This window comes from Mercenaria mercenaria, chromosome 11 (genome assembly GCF_021730395.1).
Source record: "Mercenaria mercenaria strain notata chromosome 11, MADL_Memer_1, whole genome shotgun sequence".
In the NCBI taxonomy this organism is placed as follows: Eukaryota; Metazoa; Mollusca; class Bivalvia; order Venerida; family Veneridae; genus Mercenaria; species Mercenaria mercenaria.
In genome coordinates, this window is record NC_069371.1 from 37,663,063 (window position 1) to 37,686,811 (window position 23,749).

General features: G+C 34.9%; 1 long non-coding RNA gene across 1 annotated transcript; it reads right to left on the minus strand.

The window, feature by feature from the left end:
- Positions 1-6,782: 6,782 nt before the first annotated feature.
- LOC128546525 (uncharacterized) lies at positions 6,783-18,797 on the minus strand. The gene is made up of 2 exons (XR_008366005.1): positions 18,521-18,797; positions 6,783-7,604 (listed from the first exon to the last, which is right to left on the minus strand). It is a non-coding gene; the product is annotated as an uncharacterized LOC128546525 (long non-coding RNA).
- Between the last annotated feature and the right edge of the window lie 4,952 nt (positions 18,798-23,749).

A 23,749-nucleotide genomic window follows, 5' to 3' on the forward strand; every position in this document is an offset into this window, starting at 1 on the left:
CTTGGATTTTGAGAGTGATGCTTTGTCAATATGATTCCAATGGTCTTGCTATTAGTCATGGTATTTTATTGTTTTTGTCTCTAGGAATCTGTATAATAACAGATCTTGGATTTTTGAGAATGATATTTTGCTAATACTAGCAGGGTCCCAATGGTCTTGTTATTAACCATACTTTATTGTATTTACCATGAGGAAAGTGTACCTTAAAAGATGTTAGATTTTTGATAGTTACATGTCTTGCAAAGATGCTTTTGACATGTTACATATCTCTTAATAATTAGGTTTCACTGACCAAAAGTCACAATTATGTTTCATTGACTTGACCACTAAACAGTCAAACAAGAAAGAAAACCATGTTTATTATCATTTTGTTTGATGTTTATGTTTAATATATTGGAAAATAAATACAAAATATTTGGAAAAAAAATAACTGGAGGATTGGACGGCTATAGGGGAGGTCAGGAGGCCGTTTATATGTTTGGCGGTTGGGTCAGTGAAAAACGTGTATTGGTCAGGGAAAAGTCAGGGAATTTTATTCACCTAGAGTGCTGGCAACCCTGAATATGTACACCTAGGTATTCAGAATGTGAACAGGGTTTGTGCTATTAGTGATTATAAAAGGTAGTTGACAATCAAATACATGTATGTATTCTATATGGAATATGGAGACCGTGGGGTAAAAAGGGACAGCGGGGGTGGGGTGATGAAATAATACTTATGCACATGTGTACTTGATACCAGGAAGGTGCAAGTTATAAACTGTGCCTGTTACAAGCATAAAAATGTTAACAGGCTCATATCATCATGTTGTTACAAAGTAATTTATCAAAACAATGTCCACGCACACAAAACTGGTCAATCTGTTATGGGATGTCAATGAAAAAAAATCAATTTTGACTATTATCCACTTTCAAAGACAACGCATGTAGGGCATTATCCATGGTCATTTTTGGCTATTATCCATTTTTCATACACAGATCAATATAAATGATTTTGACATTAAAACGGCAAAAGTAAACAACTTACTGTAAACTATGTTAGATAGTGAAATGGTAGAGTCGTATATACAGTGTAATACAAGTATGAAAAACAATTCTAAATATTTTTCTATGATTTTTCAAACTAAACTTACATGGTTTTTGTAAACTATTTAACATATTGTGTATTGGATTCACAAAAATACAGTAAAATAGTCTGAGTTCCATGGAAACAAATCGCCATTCGTTCTTTTTGCAACACCTGGGGCTTAAAATCTCTTATCAAGCCACAGCAATTTATCGAAAAACGTGAAATTTTCAAAATCGTTGATCGGCCATTTTATAGCATGTTGGAGTTATCGTATCATTTTGTATTATCCGGGTAACAAGGGTGAATTTAGTGAGGTAAATATATTTACTGATTCAAAGGCACTGATCTGATTTGGCTAAAAATGATCTTTCTTTAAAATTGAAGTTTGGTCATATCATGAACAGTAAAATACAGTAAAATACGAGTTTCTGCTTCCTAAACTAGATCTATCTTAAACATGCCGAATCAAGAAAAACATGGGCGTAGGAGCGAGTTTAACTTTGGGGGGCCAAACCTTTTCGACCGGCGGTTTGTAGAGGGGTGGGTGGGAGGGGGTTAGCGGCAAGGTATCCTCGGTGCATTATTCGTGACAAAGCCTCAAAGCCTTGTACAGGGATTATTTGGACCATAGGCCCCTCAAACCTTTATGTTTTAGCAATCATTGAGTTATTCTGATGATACACATACGTCTAGGCACTGAACTGTCTTAATCAGTCATATTATGTATTGGTCTAATTAAGTGTGCCATTTTTTAACATTCTTCTGTTGAAGCCCTGGACACAGCCGCTGCCCCCCCCCCCCCCCCCCCCATCCTCCTACGCCTATGAAAAAAGATGGTCAGGATCCATGCTGTTCGCTAATGGTTTCTCTAATTACAGTAGGCTTTAAAAGCGAACAGTATGGATCCTGACCAGACTGCGCGAATGCGCAGGCTGGTCCGGATCCATGCTGGTCGCAAAGCCACTATGTTGGTTTTCTCATGGCACGGCTCATATAGTCTGTCAGTAATTAAGTTCAAAAATCTATCTTAAGAAATATAGCATTAATGTCCTAATACCTTAATTGTTTTCTCTTTTTCTGTTGTCGTACGATCTGGAGGCCAGTGCCTTTAATACACAGTAAAAACCTTCTTTTGTGAAGCTTTGAAAACAATGAAAATATCTTTTAACCATGAACATATTATTACATTACGAGATATTCCGTAAATGCAAAAATAATTATGTAAAGTTGATTTGAGAGCTATTATGTAAAGTTGACATTTTTCAGACATGATATTAATACCTGTAATTACTAAAACTGACACCCAGCAGAATAATAAACTCATAAACAACTTCGACTATGATGTTTTATCGCATTCATTAAAGTTAAACCTTTACAATAAAGATAGTTTAAGAGCGGTATTTGGTTATTAAATTTAAAAAAATATTGTCTACATAACAGAATCCAGATTGTTTTGTAGTAAATCTTTTATCTTGGAGATTAAACAAAGAATAAGTGATAGTTTTGTACGCAAATGGTATGCAGATAGACAAACTAATTCTGTTTTAAGTTTGTGCATGTAGCAATATAAAGAATATTTACATTTGTATATGAAATTTACCTGGTAATGTTCTACTTGACAGACTGGGCGTCGTGATGTATATAGACCTGCTAGAAGTGAAAGATATTGTATATATTACGTGTTGAATGATATCGAGGATGAGTATCACTCTGTTTTGAGCTGTTCCTCTACATTGATATGCGTAAAAAGAATATTAAAATGCTACTGTGTTGTAACTTCCTGAATTGTTGGAAGATTTTACCTAATTTATCTTTCATATTCAAGCAGCATCTAGTATAACTTTAATAACACATTGATAGTTTTGTTTAATCCTCTATGTAATACAGTACCACCTTACTTTTAATACATAATTTTGTAGATTAGGTTTCATATTTGTTCTTTTTTTTTTTGCTTATACAATATATATAGTTCTTGTTACTAGATGTTTGTTTTCTATATGCTAATACTAAATGAACTATGTACAAGTCTATGATAAAATTTATGTACTGTTCTGTTATATTCTATTCCTCAAATGCAATGTACTTTCAACATAATCATTTTTTTAACTAACGCTTAGTTTTATTATTTTATTCAAAATAATTTATGTAGTTTCATAATATAGTTAGGTTGTATTAACAAACGGGTTGCTTCCGTTAAAAAGTTCTATGTAAAATATCGGAATTCATACTAAGTCTTTTGAAAATAGTAATTACTGATGTTGTAAGATTGCTACTGTTAAGACACTTTTGTAACTTTTGTAAGCTAATGGAAGGAAATCGCAAATCCCTCAACAAAAGGGTGGACACTAAATATCAGATGACTAAACAATGATTAGTTTTTTGAAAATATAAATTCAAATACATATTAGCGATACATGTACATTTACCATGCAGACAACTATTGACAAAGAGAACAGTTAAAGAGTAAGACAGACAGTTGAAATGTTGTCCATCATTGTTAACTTGAAGTACAATAACTAGGAGTTAGACATTTTGGATCATTTAATGACCTGGTATAAACAGACACTCATTCCGAAGAGCAGACAATAAAGCAATAAAGTAGGTTAGATTTCCTGGCGGGGTTTGCCGTGACGACATTTGACAGTCTAATGTTATACGTCTTTCAGCTCATGGTTACTTGCAGATAACAGGCAAATCCTGTACAGAATCCAATTACTCTGATATGTTAACTTGCCGACTTATCATAAATAAATTTCAGTAGGATGTCGACACTTTTGAAGAAACATGTTGGCACTTCCACCCGACCATTAAAAATTCCGCCTGTCCGAGAAAACGTGCGATCCTTCTTTGTAACTATTCATGAAATATATGTGTCTCGTATCTTCCTTATAAATACTGGATCATAACATTGGCCTTAACAAGCAAAACACATTAGAGTAAGTTATAGTACCTCGCACTAATAAAACAAGTCCGTGGATAACGAATGATTCTTTTGACTAGCAAGAGACTGAAAATGTTTTTGAACGCTACTATTTCTCAAAACTTTGCTTTAAATTTCTCCATGGTATTGTTTTAAAATGGGTACAATATAAGTAATAAAAATGTTTTTCATGCGTAGTAAGTCTGTTACTTTCTTTGACAGAGAGAGAACAAATAATTACCCACCCAGTACTGGCTTCCGTATCTTTTTACTGTATCTACTACCTTTATTCAACCAACCATGCTATGTTTTTTGGGGGGAAGGGTGGGGGGTGGGGTTCCTGCTTTTATGCATACCTGTGACACGCACCTGGCTACCTTGGATATAAAAAATGTACTACAATGAGACGGCTGATCACACGCTAGACACATGGAGGCAGCTGTTTTCTTCTGATCTTGTCCGGACTGTGACTTCGATATGCATAGAGAAGTACATTAACCCTTATCATGCTGGACATGATTGAGTCTGCCTTTGCGAACAGTGTAGATCATGATCAGCCTGCACATCCGTGCAGTCTGATCATGATCTGCACTGTTCGCCATTCAGTCAATATCTTTTAGGTAAGTACCCCTTTTAACAGTTAATGGTACTGTCCAAATTGAAAGATGGACAAGTTCATTATAGAAATTTAGGAGGGTAAGGGTTTCAAGCGTCAGTAGAACTTGGTAACCGAATGAGACGTGGTGTTTAACGCAACACTCATAAAGCATTAATAAAAGGTCTCACCAAGCTCTGCTTTTTTTCCCAAATACACAGACATCAAATTATGTTTCTGTCCAAAGACAAAGACATAAGAGCAATTTGTTTTCATTACTGTAGCAAAATCAATCCTTTTCGCATTCATATCAATATAAAAGGATCTGCAGTTGTCATAATCAATTTTTCACAAGATGTTTATAAAGCCTTTGGAGCAAACGTCGTACTGAGAAAAGATGTTATGATGTGCGGTAACTGGATTATTTGACGGATCAATGACACGAATTCGATGCTTTTGGAAGACGTCAGCAGTTCAACTGACAAGGAACGTTTCCGATATTTTTATTTGATAATGTCATCCGTTTTCTGACAAAACGTCCTTACATATTGCCTTAGTTTAAAATGAAGTTTTTGCCGCTTTGAATCACTGTTATTAGAGCTAAGCTAAGCGAAGAATTCTCTTGAAAAGAAAAAACTTAAAATTGATAACAAGAATGCATTGTAAAAAGTATTTATTGACAAATTGACGCAGTTATTAGAATTTTAGCCAAACGTCTCTATTTGCTACAGACTTATAATGGTGACCTGTCAATATTTATATACATTACATCGCCGCAAGAAAGTAAAAGATAAAGGCATAACATATCATACAAATTACCCAATTGTATTGTGAGTTTCAAATGTTATTTCAAATTCAACATCGCATACGAATAAGCAAAATAGGATTTAACATTGTGTCATTAATTATTCTGTTATGGCCGGATTTGTTAAACAAAAGAAAGTCAAGCTCTGTATATTCGTTGATGCAAGAGAATTATGACGTCAATTATTACATCATATTGCCTCATGACGTCCGGTTTATTACTACTTGGATAAATGAAACCCAGCAATTTTTATCAAAATATTTCAATGACCATGTAAGAATGAAAACAATAAAGGTTTTCTTGTGGTTTTTCGTCTAATTTACCAAGGTTTATCGTTCAGATGGTTAGAGATGGTCTAACGCCCTCGTGGCATCTAATCTCTAAACTGTGATCAAACAGGCGACAAACCATTCAAAGGCCTTGATTATTTGATAACTGTACTTTCACATGCTGTATAGTTTTTTTTCTGGCGTTGTTTTTGTATACACCGCTTATTCAGGACACAGTAAGATCAAAGTCACATAGCGACAGAACGGACAACACTATTACATCGCCGATACCTATAAATGTCTTCGGCCTCGTTTTCGCATAGAATTTATACGCTATGCTCCAAATGTATGGACATTGTTCAAGCTTCTGACATACTATTTCTCAAACCATATGTCCCAGATTATCGACTGCCACGATGGCACTGGAAAATCAGTACATACATTTGTTTTATGCAGCTGTATTTTGATTGCCTGAACTTTTGAAAAAGTTGCCCCGGCAGCGCGAAATATGTTTATAATGACTCAAAACAGTAAATAACATCAAAATATAGATCATACGTTTCATACCTACTGGTTCCATAGTTTGAGAAAGACATCTGCCAGAGGGAATTATAAATGTTTTATGTGCGCTTGAGACATTTTATTTCTTATATTTACCGAGAGCCTGTTGTTAATATTCAATCCGGGCTTAAATTAAGATTTATTTGCAATTCGCAATTTTGCTTGCTTTTGCACTGAGAATTGTTGTTGGAATTTTAATGAAAAAATGTATCAACAGTGTCAAAAGTTTCAGTGAAATAATCTATCAAATGAAGAAATAAAATGTAAGAAACATCTTAGAGTGTTTTATTGAAGAATTTAACTGCAAGTTGGAAGCTAATTGACGTCCTGGTCAGGTTTATGGGCAGCTATTATTGTAGGGATAGCACATGTGTTTTAGTATTATAACATATGCAGAATACGGAGGGATTGGATGGTGCCCGAGCCAAAGTCTCCAGACAGACTCTGAAGATGTTATAGCGCGGGATGAACATGCACTACCGCTATTCTACAATAAAACGCGTAAAAACTAGTACATTAAGATATTGTCCATCAAGGTCATTGAATTTCCATGAAATGCGTTGGTTTTCGAATAATCCGTTTTGGGGCCGTAATGCGTGTTTACGTTTTGCGACGAAACGCGCATATATATAAAATATGTGAGCGGGAGAATACGTCTCTCCTGTTAAAACACACCCGAAAAGTGACAATACTTTTTTGTTTTATGCTAGAATGCTCATCGCCTTTTTTATGGTTCTTTATGCAAATTACTGACATTAAGCATAAATCACTAAACAGCGCATATATTTAAATGTAGACAATTTGTTACATAAATGAAAAAAAAAATCTCACTGTGTTCAAATGCCACGAAATAATACAACAAATGGATATAAGGAACCACGTAGTAAATTATTGTTATTTAACTTCATTTATAATGTTTGTAAACTAAATGTAGAGAATAGACATGATTGTAGAATATCAGTGAGATCTTAATTTTTGATGTTTGATTCTCGTTTAAGTCAATAGCCATTTTTATTGTAACTCCATCGGTGTCGCCCAAAAGGCGAATATGATCCGAGTACATCGTTGTCGGCATCTCCTAAGCCACGTTTGTGTTTGTCACCGTATATCTGACTCCAGTCAAGCCATCGGGCAGGGCGGTAACCCAGGCGACCAGACGGAACCATTCCGAAACGTTTGTTGAATGCCGTTCTCCAGTTCTGATACAAATCTTTTCCGAGAAAGTTTGTTGGTCTATTAAACGGACTGCCATTATCATTTCCTCCGAGTGGTGTACATACAACGAGACCCACAACGATAACAAGTATAATTTGTAAAGAAAACAGGTGCTTGTTCATGATGACGTTTCGCTTGTGATTAGAGTTCTCTCCCCTGGCAAATAGCAGTCTGAAAATATAGTAAGAAATTAATCGATTTAATTGAATACAAATTAAGAGCACACTTTTTTGAAATTTCAGCCAGGCCGATATGAAATATTTGAAACATAATATGTGGGATATAGCTACGAAACTGGCAACTTGGTCGTCTAGTAGTGACTTTCCTTGCAGTTTGTTTTTAATGTTATGTTTAACGTCTAAATATTAACTTATGAGTATATTTTATATGATTAAAACGATAGAATAGGTGTTTTCTTTTATAATAATTTCTGTAATTTTACCTGTGTTATTGGAACGGATAACAAAACAGGCTTAAGGAGAGCTGTTTGATTAACACCTAAAATTCAAAATTAATATGCACGAACAAAAGCTACATCTACCTCAAAACTGTTTTACAAGCTCAACAAGTACAAAACAAGTGCTTTTGACAACGTTAAGGTCAGTATCCAAACGAATTTTATGTAATTTCGTGACTTCATTTTCGTCGTGAGACACACACGTGATTATGCGTTGTTATTAATTAAGAGTTTTGTTACGTATCCAGTTTCAAAGCGTTCCAGTACGTGAAATGAAATCAACATATCAAGTAAGCTTGTGAAATCATATTCTAAAAATGTGAAAATTAGAGGGCAGAACTGTGACAAGTCAAAAAAACTGACTTCACCTAAGTCCATAAATTTTGTGAGTCATTATTTTGGAGGCAGATTTAACCGAAAAAAGTGCGTCACTGAGCTGCTTTTCCACCTATTTTTGTGGATGGTAGACACTTTGCTTACCAAGATTTCCCGTTCTTTAATGAATATGAAATAAAAATGTGCATATGAAATAGTTAAATACACAAATGTGTGTATGGCATGTGTTACAAGTAAGGAAACAATGTCGGAATTCCCTTGATTTTATGAGGGGTACGGGGTGCACTTTAATGCCTATTTCTTTTAGAGGTGGTATGTTCAAATTATATGAAGCAGAAGTGCTGCTACTTTTCTACTGACTACATATGAATAAAAACACTTGAGTAACGTAGAAGGGGTGGGGGTCAAAATTTCTACGAAAAAAAAAAAAGAACGCTCTCCTCGAACCTTATGTCAGCTTAGATAATTATTTTAATTATCTCCCTTTAAACTATAAAGCGTAGGTAAACCGCCTCGATAGCTTAGTGGTAGCGCATCTGCTTCGAGTGTGGGAAGTGGTGGATTCGATTCTCGGCCAGTCATACTAAAATGTGTAAAGGCGTACCAGTAGCTCCCTTACTCGGAGTTCAACATTAAAAGGGAAACTTGCTTCACTTCTATTATACACTTGTGGCAATGGAATCGATTAGGAATGAGGTATTGAGAGTGAGTAACATAAGCACAGATACCCTGAGGCTGGACATATAGACGTTGTGTGGACTACACGCCGTGATTTGACCGTTATTTCTCATATTTGAAATTCTTTACAATTAGGCTAAGTTCACGTCGGAGCTCCAGGAAAGTGTAGGTTGTTCTGTAAATGATACTTTCTCCCACCTGTAAAGTGACTGACCAATCAGAAATTTGGCCCTGAAAATATGTAAAACTTTTTTCCCCTGCACATTGCGCGTTGTGATGAAAAGCCAGGAACCAAAAAACCCTGCCTCGTAGCGTACTTTGAGGAGTTCAGCTCTCCAACAAGGAAGGTACGAATGGTGTACTAACTTACACCGTTCAAGTGGGTTATCGATTATAGAGTCGGTCTCTACTCAACCCCAGAGGTCGTCGTGAACTTAGTCTAATATTAAGTGGATTGAGCCCGGCTTGGCAGTGGTAACGCCTGCACACGCCGGGAATCTCGTTATTTTTACCTGTCCTCGCTGATTTTGTCGTGTTCATTGCTAAGCCGGATTCAATCCACTTTCGTTGGTTGAAAAAAATGACGTGAGGTCTACCTTGTCTTAAATCGATAGATGAAAGCTGTGGGTTATTTGGTTACTATAAATGTAAAGAATTTCAAATATGAGAAATAACGGTAAAATCACGACGGGTAGTCCACACAACGGTTATATGTCCAGCCTCAGGGTACGTTGTAGAACTTGCTTCAAAATCGACCTAAAATAAATTAATATTATAAAGCGTAGGTATTTGACTGTTTCTCCGACTGCACCTGGCTTCAAATATCTTGACAATTTATTACCATGTTCGTGCCGCATATTTTACTGTAACAAGATATTCCGCGGTTTAACTTCAAACATTAAGGACGTTCTATTCTTTTTGTTCTGCTTAACCGAATAAGAAACCTTCGTGTTTTCGTTACCATTAAGAAACTTAAACGATATTGTTGCTTTGAATTCCTTAAACGTGCTATTGTATTTTTATCACGAAGTTGCACTTGTATTAACATGAAATAACAATAAATAGAGCAATAGAAGCAGTTGAAATTAGATATTTCATATCGGCGTTTTTACGTTTCCTATTGTGCACTCGTGTCTCTTCATAAAAATTTTGGAAAGGTATGAAACAAAAAAAATCCATGCGTGAACGTGTCTTGCGGTATCAGAAAATTTATAAAATGAGCCGTGCCATGAGAAAACCAACATAGTGGCTTTGCGACCAGCATGGATCCAGACCAGCCTGCGCATCCGCGCAGTCTGGTCAGGATCCATGCTGTTCGCTTTCAAAGCCTATTGGGATTGGAGAAACTGTTAGCGAACAGCATGGATCCTGATCAGACTGCGCGGATGCGCAGGCTGGTCTGGATCCATGCTGGTCGCAAACCCACTATGTTGGTTTTCTCATGGCGCGGCTCAAATCTAAGCTGTGAAGTCATGTAACACTTGAAATCATGTCAGTTTTCACCTGAAATTATAATATGTAAGTGCGTGTTGAATTCGGTTTTCAGGAATAAGATAAATTTGATTTTGGAAACTGTCAGAACTACAGTAGATATAGCTTTTAAATCAAATTATGATGTCATCAAACAAATTTACGTTCTTAATTGGATAATTGTATACAAAGGTTTCATTTTCAAGTTTTGATTTATAATTGTATGTAATGCAACAATGGTGAATCCAAAATGAATAAAAAAAACACATAATTTAAGCATAAATAAAAGTTACTTGAACAGCTTACTGACGTCTGACTTTCAATTTTCTGTATAAAACATGTTTGAGCGATCGTCATTATTTCAACCCTCATTAGAACTTTTGTTTTTTGTGTGTTTTTTTTTGTTCTTGTTCTTGTTCTTGTTCTTGTTTTGTTTTGTTTTGTTTTATTGATATTTTTGTTGTTGTTGTTGTTGTTGTTGTTTTCTTTTGTGTTGTTTGTTTCGTTGTTTTCTTTCTTTAATCAATAGACACTTTTTATATTTATCAAGAAATTAATCTTTAGTCTAATCAAAACTTTAATAATTTCGAACATTTTGAAAAAATGACGTAGTCTTATTTTTGCCAAATTTTAAAACTTCTTCATGTTTAGGTCGTCAATGTCGTGTAAAATTAAGTATACATGTATTTATACTTTTTGACATAAACTCTACATGATCTGCATCAAACATAGTACTTACGAGTTGGCATACAGAACGCTTTGTGAAACAGTAGCTGTTAAACATGTTTCGTTGATAGTTTTTGTCATTTATCTGATAATTTGATAACAGATGCTACTTCTGAAATGTTTCTTTTTCTTCAGAATGTGAATAAGTGTTTATATCTAGGTTCTATTGGACCCTGGTAATTATTTGCTAGAGCTCTATATGTATTAGATTATGTCGATTTATTGAGGGCAGCTGGCAATAAGCTGGTTTTGTTTGGTCTGTCTTGAAGACAGTAATTGTAGATGATAGAAATAACAGTTAGTCCAAAATAAGAGAAAATGTGAAAACGTATTCCTAGCTTTTACTCAGCAAGGTTTATTAAACTTATCAAGTGTCCATAGAAGAATACTTTGCAAAATACTTGTCAAAAATGGTTACTGTGAACTACAAAACGTTTATCATAATGAGTGACCTGTGAGGTATTTAATATGAACTGTGTAAGTGTAAACTCCGACGTGTAAAGCATGGCGTGTGGACAAAGCGACCATCAGGTTTCCATACATTTCTCACGAGTATTGACTTGAATGAGGAACTAAATTTATAAAAAGGCACAGGTAGTATGAATGTAGCTAATTTTCATTAAGACTCATTGTGATCCAGAAAGACGTTCTTTCAGCTTACTATATTCGCGATGACCATTATGGAAAAAAATCAATCCGTTAGAGGTTTTTACATGAAATAGCGTTACAGTTTATGGTAAATTGTACTTCCACACATGTTAAAGTAAAACACGTGAATGAAGTATTGCCATGCAATAAAATGTCCCCTATATATACTGGAATGCACCTCATTTTCTCTACTGAAGTATAACGTAATGATTTGATATCCGTCAATAATATATAAACAATATTGTACTATATATACAATATGTTATATCTTTTTGATTAAAATTTGCCTATACAAAAATCTACAATTGTTGATTGTTTCATAGCATCTATAAATATAAGAGAGTATTTAATTTCAATTTTGATAACATTTCATTATGGGGTACATGTGTAGCCAGTAATATTAAAACCCTTCATGGATGGCAGAGTTATAGACCGGACAAGAAAAAAATCCCTGTTGACATTTGACATCCAATTGTGTCCTTGGTCTTTGAGGTAGGGTCCGTTGTCTCATCATGGGGAACATTTGCCAAGAAATATTATAATCCCTTGATGAATGACAGAGTTATGGACCGGACACGAAATTACGGACGGACGGAATGACAGACAGACGGAAAAGCGCATTCCTATAGTCCCTGGGCCGGAGACATCTTTACTTTTCTATATCTCTGCTGCACAACTCGTGCATATTTTTCGATGCAATTTTGACAAGCTATCGATATTTTTTATACTGAACAGATATACTGAATTTGCAAGGGCATTTATAACACTTTACGAAACCACGTCAGCAATGCCTTACCTGTTTTGTAGCGCAAAATAGTTTTGATACACGGAAGGTTGTATAATTAACACTGCGAATATTAATCTCTTAAAATCATTTCACAAACTTGAGCTTTCAAACGGCTTCTCGCTATTATTCACTGCACGAAATACAATTATTGTCTTATATATCGAAACCGTAACAGTCAATTTGTTAATTTCGGTGTTATCCTGCAAGAACATATATAGATCTAATCCTAAATGGGTGGTAGTTTGTAGTTTAAAAACATCCTCATGTTCTACCATCGATGCCACATATACAAGGTCAAAATTGTATACAACATCAAGATGGGTCTTCTGGTTGTTTTGGTACACCCATATTCGTAATAGCTTTGGCTAAAGACATTGCTATAGATTTTGACACTATGTGTGTCATAACTAGCACAAATTACTCCCCAGTCGTGCATTAATCTCAGAAAAAAGAAACTTTAGCGGAGTTTTCTCCATTTTTCCTTAAAACTTACCAAAAAGTTTGTTTCGACATTTTTTCGACTTCCATTGTAATTTTCAGACATTTACCATATTTTCTTAAAAAAATTGTTTTTATTTGCTGATTGACAATATAAAACTTACAGAATAATAATATCTGTCATGTGTTTACGAATCGGATAGAAATATCCGTCCCGAGGGCACCTGCGCATTGGGCGGTAACGAGGCTAGCCGAGTTACCGCCCATGCGCAAGTGGACGAGGGACAGATATTTCTATCCGATTCGTAAACACATGATTGATATTTTTTCTTGCATATCGTATACATATAAGTATTTTATTCTGACAGATTTTTTTTGCATACCGTATTTTACACACAAAAAAAAGCAAATAGAAATGCACTCTTTCTTGTAGTAGAGTATATACACAAAGCGCGGGAAATTAACGTCCGTAAGCAAAAGTGACGTCATGACGTTTCAGTGACGCACAATAACAAAGTTCCTCTTTAGTTTTATCGTTTGTAGCGTAACGGTATGTTCTTACCGTAAAATAACGTATTTTGAATCGAGAAAAATACTATAGGGAACGGAGAGAAACGATCAAGGAACCTGATTGTTTTCGTATCTTACATATTTAATGCATGAATCGCTAGTTGCCATAAACAACAAGAGAGTCATCTGGCATGGGGAGGGGGTGGGGGGAGGGGTGATGCCAGATGGGTTTTGTCGGCATTTGTAAAATCACCTGAAACGCCAGTCCGATGTGCAAGAATAATAATATCTGTCATGTGTTTACGAATCGGATAGAAATATCCGTCCCGAGGGCACCTGCGCATTGGGCGGTAACGAGGCTAGCCGAGTTACCGCCCATGCGCAGGTGGCCGAGGGACGGATATTTCTATCCGATTCGTAAACACATGATTGATATTTTTTCTTGCATATCGTATACATATAAGCTTTTTATTCTGACAGATGTTTTTGCATACCGTATTTTACAAAAAAAATAAAGCAAATAGAAATGCACTCTTTCTTGTAGTAGAGTACGTATACAAAGCGCAGGAAATAAACGTCCGTAAGCGAAGTGACGTCATAACGTTTCAGTGACGCACAATAACAAAGTTTATCTTTAGTTTATCGTTTGTAGCGTAACGGTATGTTCTTACCGTAAAATAACGTATTTTGAATCGAGAAATATGCTATAAGGAACGGAGAGAAACTATCAAGGTACCTGATTTTTTTCGTATGTTACATATCTAATGCATGAATCGCTAGTTGTCCTTAACAGCACGAGAGTCATCCGGCATGGGGGTGCCAGATGGGTTTTGCCGGCATGGGTAAAATCACCGGAAACGCCAGTCCGGTGTGCAAGAATGTCTTTCAATTTCCCGCGCTTTGTGTACATACTCTACTACAAGAAAGAGGGCATTTCTATTTGCTTTATTTATCTTTTTTTTGTAAAATACGGTATGCAAAAAAATCTATCAGAATAAAAAGCTTATATGTATACGATATGCAAGAAAAAAATATCAATCATGTGTTTACGAATCGGATAGAAATTTCCGTCCCTCGGCCACCTGCGCATGGGCGGTAACTCGGCTAGCCTCGTTACCGCCTAATGCGCAGGTGCCCTCGGGACGGATTTTTCTATCCGATTCGTAAACAGATGACAGATATTATTAAACTATCAATATTTTCTTTAAAGTTTATAGAAAATTCCACCTATGATTTTTTTAAACTCTTCATTGACTAAAACGTTACAAAGGGGAAATGTACATTTGGACCATAAAACAACATTTTTAAAGCTTTCCAAAACTATATATAACTTCATACTGCCACCCAAGATAGCTTTTAAAAGATGTAGTCTAACAAAATAAAGTCGAAATTCACGGGAAAGACAGTATCCCATAAATTTTGATTAAATTATGCCTTTAATATTGACTTCTGCATATGGGTTTTAGGTAAATTAACCTCCTGTAGTTTTATTCAAAATTATTCACCTCAGTTTAATACAAGGACCAGAAAAAAAATATAAGCAGTTTTAAAGATACCGGTACGCAATATTTGAGACAGTCAAACAATTATGTAATTGCGTTTATGAAATTAATGAAATATGATTATTTGATAGTATTTATGAATCCAATTATATTTATGATTATATTAACTTGGTAACAAATATATTGATCTTTAATTAAAGCATGTGTTACTGAATTGAATTCTTCATGTGAGGAAGCCATCCAGCTGGCTTACGGAAGGACGGTTATTCTACCCAGGTGTTCGCCCATGATTAAATAATGCGCAGAGGGGCACCTGGGGTCTTTCTCTACCATCAAAAGCTTGAAAGTCACCATATGACCTATAATTGTGTGGGTGTGACGTAAAACCCAGCAAAAACAGCAAAATGTGTTATTAAAACAACTCCTCAGGTCGAATAAATTGTTACGAGTTTCTATTTAAACTAGAAAATGAGGCAAACTATAAATAATTAATGTCTTGAATGCAATTCTGACACTCTGTGTTCCCGTTTGACTTATGGGCTGTCAAATAAATATATGTGTATGCTTCAGTTATTAATTATGCACATCTTTGACCTACTGATCGTTCGGAATCCATGTCTCTATCTTCAACCTGTTTTTGTCTATTTTATGGATTTTGTTTCGTATCTTTGTCGAATTGATAACCCACCCTTTAATTTATAATCTTTCACTGGCTGTAGATGGAGATGGTCATATCCGGTTCATGTGACTATTTTGGCCTTAACGAGGCTCTGCCGAGTTACCGCCGAAACATTTATACTCAAACTGAATATCCCCATCTGCATATTTTTCTTGCGTGTCGTGTTTTAAAAATCATTGACTACATAAAGCAAAACAAAATACTTTCTCTCGAGAACTCTTTCTAAAACAAAAAGCGGGAAATTACGTCCGTAAACTGAAGTGACGTCGTGTAGTTTCAAAGACGCACAACAACACAGTTCCGGGGTAGTAGTTTTTTTTTGTTTTTTTTTTTTGGGGGGGGGGGGGGGGGGGGGGGGTTGTTGTTTGCTTATTGCAGAGCTGGCGTGGTCCTGAAGTGATTATCAATATGGAGCGCACGGCAAAAATACGCACATTATTGCATGTCCGCACGCATTTAGTGTATAATATACTGACTAAAGAGCGTAACGTAATGTTTTCCGTACCGTGAAACTAATTTCTGCAAGTCAAGAAATATACTATAAAAAAGAGCAACCATCATTGTATTCAATTTCTATCGAAGTTTACATATTAAAAAAAATTCTAATAAGCTTGTCTCTGTTAAAACACACTTACGCTAGAATGACGTCACGTTAACGTGCGGTGACGTTAAAGATTTTGCTGCGACCAAGAAAGAGCGCTACTATATTTTATCTACTGTTTTAGATTTAGGGCATATTAGAGTCGAAATAATTTATAGCAAAACCGTGTTTTAACACTATTTATACACTCGGGCGGTTATACGTCGTACAAATAATTTCACGAGGGCTGCGCCCTCGTGAAATTACTACGCCCGACGTATAACCGCCCATCGTGCATAAATAGTGATAAAACACTCTTTTGCTATAAATTATTTCTTAAATATTTACATTCGCCCTATTCTTTTCCATTGAAACTTTTGACGTTCATTTCGTATGAACAGCAAAATGAAAGGCGCGAAAGTTACGTCCTCGCTGCTTAGTGATAACCGACCGCTGTTTTGACGACGTCCGAGTATAGTCAGGGAGAACGTTTCTTAGATGACGTCGCATTTGTTCCGTCTGGTGAACAGAATGGCCGGGAAGCTGATTATAATGTTAAATTCTACAAATTATATGCAATTTATAATAGTACATAGTTTACATTTGGAATGGAAATATAATGTAAATATAAGAAATGAAACTATTTTTTTCAGTGTTCATGCGAAATGAACGACAGAGTAGGATCGGCAAATTAAATATGAATCGCTAGCGCGATTTATGGATTTGCCGATCCTATTCTGTCGTTCATTTCGCATGATCACTGAAAAAAATCATTTCATTTCTTGAATATTTACATTCGCCCTATTCTGTTCCATTGAAAATTTTGACGTTCATTTAGTATGAACAGCAAAAGGAAAGGCGCGAAAGTTACGTCATCGCTGCTTAGTGATAACCGACCGCTGTTTTGACGACGTCCGCGTATAGTCAGGGAGAACGTTCCTTAGATGACGTCGCAGTTATTTTTGCACAACGGACTGGCGTTTCCGGTGATTTTATCCATGCCGGCAAAACCCATCTGGCACCCCGATGCCAGATGACTCTCGTGCTGTTAATGACAACTAGTGGTTCATGCACTGATAATATATTGTTTATGTAAAATACGAAAAAACCGCGCGATTCGTGTTTATCTTGCCGATCCTATTCTGTCGTTCATTTCGCATGAACACCGAAAAAAAGCATTTCATTTCTTAATTATAGGTTGAATTATCAGTGCGAGAGTGATTTTGGCATTAGAGTGTCAGATGGGTTTTGCCGGCATGGGTAAAATCAATGAAAACGCTTGTTGGTTGTGCAAGAAAATTAATTTAGTTCTTTAAAAATGGTAGGTATTCAAAGCACTTCGAAACCTATAACTTTCCTACAGCAACCGGCAACGGCTTTGAAGAACCTAGGCTTACGGGAAGTGGGTATTGTCCAGCTCGTGAAGTAATTTTCTCAGTCTGATACGATACGTTAGCCTTTTCATTGAAATTGTATCTGTTATTTTTTCCGTTCTCTTACAATGGCAGTGGACCAATATCCTAATGATGTTATTAAAATACATTCTATTTTTCTTATTCTCAAAATATTTACCATGTGGTTCTGTGACAATTCTGATATGAGAAACAGACAAATGTTTTGTATCATTTATAGGTAATAGCTATGTCCATCTGCGTGCACTTCACTGAAAATGCCTCTAATATTATTGTTTCCCTAAAACTGTTCAGTAAGATTATATGAGCCTTAGAAACACTTTTGATGAGAAAAAGTAATGTTTAGTAGCATACTAGAGTTCGTATGGTGTTGTTTATCTAAGGTCGATCATTAAATATTTAAAGCAACTTCAAAGGCGTTACCAGACAAGCCCAACACAGGTTTCATCTGAAGGGTTGGACAAACTCTCCCCTTTTTTTTCCTGTGGCATTAAAATCAATAAGGAAATAAACTTGGTCGTGTTACGAGTAGAATAGCTCTAAGAACAAGATTTCATTGAGTTTTGTATAAATCCATCAAAAATAAAAAAAAAAAAATAAAATATCGCCATTCCACACTTTAATTTGAAATTTCGCCATTCCACTGTTAATTGAAATTTCGTTATTTCATTTTTAAACTTTGTAACCTTATACGTTTCCTCTAAGCTCGTTGTTTGTTAATTTTATTGGTGGAATGTATCTTTATTTTAACCTAAAAAAGTGCAGTCAAAAATATCATAAAATTATGATAATTTGTATATTATTATTTCAGAAATGACATTTAATTATTTAATATTCATATCAAAAAATATCCATCGAAATTACCTGTTATGGTATTCCAGTTCAAAGGATTAATTGCACAGATAGTTCCTGTGGCTCTCTTCTATAGCGTTTGATATGGCAGCGGAACTATTCTATATATCCTCTACAGTTATCGACTGTATGGCGTCAACCAATAATAACAATATTCAAAACACTCGTAGCGTCACTGTTTCTTTATACAATTTATTATTTTCTGCTAACTAATGAAATACTGTATTCTGTCAGTGAAATAAATTCCATATAAGTCACTGGTTATCACTCACACTACGGGTGATATAACACTGACCCCTTTGCCACCGAATAAGCATAAAATAAAAAGAAAATTTGTTTGTTTAGAGTGAATATGGTCATTGACAGGTCAGTTAATGTTTTGCGATATTGTATTTTTGTTTCATGTTTTGATCTGCCTACCTTTAATTTAAAATGCTTGGTATCTTATTACCTTAACTTAATTTTAAGTTCTTCTATTACAGTTCAATTACCATTTTTTTATTGAACATTATATAAATGTTTTTATGTAAAGCACTTTTGAACGTATTTTTATATGAAAAGAGTGCTATATAAATGTGATATATTATTTAATAATAATAATAATATGGTATATATATCTCATCTCGTGGTGATAAAATTTTAACATTTTCAGTATCGAGCTTCGCGTGCTCGATGAGATATATACCATATTCACTCAAAACAAACAAATATCCTCTATAACTGAGCCGCACCATGAGAAAACCAACATAGTGATTTTTGCGACCAGCATGGATCCATGCTGTTCGCTTTCAAAGCCTGTTGTAATTAGAGAAACCGTAAGCGACCAGCATGGATCCTGACCAGACTGGTGAGGATCCATGCTGGTCGCAAATGCACTATGTTGGTTTTCTCATGTTGCGGTTCATATTGTCTAACCAAAACATCACTTAAAAATTATCATTGGTCCCTACACACATTACTGCCCACAAATTAAACACAAATCATTTGCGCTTTAAATGTGTCTTGATATAAGTCTGAAATCAAATCTATTGAAAGTTTCACATGTAACAAAATACTGAAGACTATAGTGGATACCTTGAACGGTATTTTTAATAGCAGTCGAAACCTGTATAAAAAGACTACCCTTCGGAGAGACAAGAAAGTTGTCTTTATTTGCAGGTATACGTAACATCTGTTTACATTTATTAACAGGTAAAAATTGGGAAATAGATTTTAGTTTTGCGTGCTTTGTTGGCAAATAAAACACGGTTTTGCGTTGAGATGCGTAGTAATCTAATCACGAAGGCCGATTGTCTTGTACTGACGATTGTTTCTGTTTATAAATACAAAAAAAAATGTTCTTTTGTGGTCGCATAGTTTAGTTTTATTTCTTTAGTTGCTTTCCGTAAGCCAGCTGGATGGTTTTCTCACATGAAAGAATTCTATTACCCCAGATTTGTTTTTTTTTAATTTCTTGAACATGGATTTAAAGTGCTGAGATAAGCTATGTATCTCTGTCTTTATCTACTGTGCACCATAAAAGACATTTGAGAAAAGTAATACTTTTACTGAAAAACTTGTTTCGTCCGACATATCTCCTCTTTAAAAGTATTAAAATACGTGTTTATGCTTTGCTGTTAATAGGTAGGAAGAGTTGTGCCTGTAGACATAATAGCCGGCTTTTATCAGACGAGTTACGCGCAATATGTGCGTGGTTACACTGAGTAAACATAAACCCTCTTTATTTTTTACTAGAAAGAAACAACCTGTTCACAGATGAACGTTGTTGAGTGAACTGCACGACATCCATCTGTCATTCCTACAATACATGCAATAGCACATAATGTATATGCAGTCATGCATCTGCCGGTCACCAAATTGTTTCCTTTGATTTACTCATAATATTATCTCATACTTTGGCACACATATATATCGGCGACAGCGTCTGTTTTCTTTCCATGAAACATTTATATAAGCGAAGCATTCCTTATAATTCTTAGTTAATAAAGGCAATTAAAGACAACATATTGCATTATCAGTCACACTGGAAACCAGGCCAGTACAATGTCATATTAAACTCTACACATTGTATACTGTAAGAACCATAAATATACCAACCCATTTCAATTACGCATTCCTCACCTAAAACGCACATTTCGGTGAATGGATATATTTTGTATATTGAACAAGTGATAATTTCTCTTCCATCGTGCACGGATCACATTGTCTCGCAGAGAAACTCTACGATTTTATTGTTTCGTCCACGTTACAGAAAAATATTGGATGTTTTAGTGTTCAGAAACAGATGCTTTAATTATTTTTCAAATTGTGAACTTTGAGGGATTAACTACATATATATCTAAAATAAGCAGTGACTTCTTTAAGTCTGTATCTACACGGTGTTTACATACATTGAGTTCTGTAGACGGTCTGTCACGGCGAGCAGTTGCGATACAAATCATGTAATTAAACAGCTAATTTATCTTGAAAAAAAAAATCAACCAAGCAACGGCAATCTTACAAAAGAAAAGATCAATAAATATAACTGAAATCCTATCATCTATTCAGTCTAAGACTTAGTGTCAATAAACATATATTATCATCCCTTTATGATATATATGGCTGATATAATTATATATAGACACTTAGACAGATGATCATACGGTAAATTTATGATTGACCATCCTTTTCGATGAAATGATATTATTATATAAGATTTGTCACCTCGTCTAAGTTGAAATATGATCTGTATGGACGACTATATTCCCTTTCTGAAAAGATTAGTTATATGATATAGTTTTCATTTCGTTGTTGTTGTTTATCTTCTTTACGAAAGTTATTAAAGGGTGTTTACATTATTATGTTAGGTACCTATTGGTATTTCGCTTTTGTCATAATTGCCCGATGATCCTGTGGCATAAGCGTCGAAAAGATTGCGAAGATGGTTTTTAATTTTAAATGGTTAGTTATAGGAGTCCTTCCCTATTTGACTTTTTATACCATGAAAAAAATATGGAATAATAAAAATTTGACCATTTTTAGCTTTATTAAGTTACAACATTCTGATCCTTAAAACGTCTGCCTGTGGTTAGCTTTTTCGTGGGTAAGTATTTTATTTTATTTTAAATGTTGATTTATTATATTGTAAAGATTGTTATTTGCCACATTTATTTCATATGATAGGGGGATATAGGCCTTTTATTCCAACCAAAATTCCGGATACTGCTTTGTACATGCTTGTAAAGTTAATTTATGCTAATTTTTTAAACCCACTTTATTTTGTTACTTTTATTGGTATGTATATAAGTGAGTTTTATACTACTATTTCTGAATAAGCATTTGCTAAGGATTGTTGTATATTGTGTATTGTGTTGTTAATATGTCGTTTTTTCTATGTGTTAAGTTTGTAACTCACTCTGCAATTCCTTAAAGGTACAAGGAACCGTAATGTTAATGTAGGCATGGATATGTCCATTCCTTTTTCCGTAATCAACACCAAACTTATTACACAGTACGTACATCTGGAACAAACATAAATAAACAGTGTCTTATATTTTTAGTTTTATACTTTCATTATTTTTCTAAGTAAAATATTTATGTGTTTAATGTTTGATATGCATAATTATAGTCAAACTTTTTACAAATGTCACCTAACAATAAGGCAAAAAACAGGCTTTTGAACCAAGGTGACTTGCATTTTAAAGTATCCTTGCTCTATTACCTCAATGTAGGTTTCTTACAGGCTGACCTTTAGCAATATCAGAACAATGGTCTTTCTTGGAGGTGGCTAATTGCACAACATTGAAAATACCAGTTGAACAGTGTATAACTGTATATAATGGTAAATTTGTTTATAGTAGTAAACTGTTTAGTCAATATTCATTGCTGGATATTCATAAGCTGTTCTCCTAAGGAGGAGGTGAAGAAAACAACAATAATAACAGTAAATACACCAACGTAATCGTCAACATATAACACTTGGGTTATAATTTTCTTGTTATTTTTGTGTGTTATTTATTTATTTTATTACATTCTCTATACGTAATTCCACTTTACAGGCAATATTAGGTCACATTCTTAATTACTGAGACATAAGAATACGTAAATTGCTAATCAAAACTTAATGAGACTGACATGGTAGGATGGGCAATATATAACGACTAACCGACGTGAAACAGGTGTACTTGGCCTCTAATTCAAGCTGGAAGATACACACGTATATGCTAGTATATAGACCAAAAACGTATCTGTTGAAATACCCGGTATGGTAAAGTGTCTTTGAGAAGTGGCTTTTGGGCATAAGCATGACTCATACAAATCGTTTATGTCTGATCCAATTTTAATTTTTGTCTTATCCGTACGTTTGTTAGGCCATGGTGCATTTTACACACAAACACCAGTAATTATTAAGAACACTTTTACGCGCATGGAATGCTGTACAGTTTGACAGGTCGTTTCCATACTTAGCCAGACTGGACGGATATATAGTTTAGAAAAAGGTGGTGCGGGGTTAAATGTGTTGTGTTAGGTGTTTATCCCTCAGGTCGCACGTTCAAACCAAGGTCAATATGACATTTAGTTATTGCGTCTTAAAAAAACTTGTTATGGTACAATCGTGTCCATGCTGTCTAAAAATGTTTCTTAACTCCTTAACTAAATAGACAGCCGATGAGAGTATTAAGTCTCGAATATCTATCATATTCTATCAACATCATCACATTGTTTATTCAATATCCTAAAATACCAAAGTCCTAGAATACTCTAGGCATAATAACCAACTTTTTACGAGAAATCAGCGTCGTTAGTAACAAACTATGATTGATTTATTCGCAGGATATCCACTAATCACTATCCCGATCAGTGCATCACTCCTAAAACTGCAATTTTCATCATTATCTTACGAGAGACGGGAGATATAAGTTTTTGTGGCTGAAGATAAATCACACAAATATTGTTTCCTAAGACTGGTCAAAGAAAGGGACTTATATATTCACTAGAATATGCCCAACCATCCTTTATCTCGTTTGTCCGTTGCCTTGTAATTTAGCTGTACGGCTTGAATTTCGTTCATATATGTTGTTTGCATAGTTTCTTTATTTAGCTGATCCCTTTGTTCATTTTATATTGTTAAATTCAGTATAACTTTTCTTTAAAAAAATATCATTGCACTAAAGGGAGACCACTATTTAACAGCTTTCCTGAGGATTGCATATTGGTGATTATCTCTCTTGTACACGAATTAGTTATTTAAGAAGTACAATA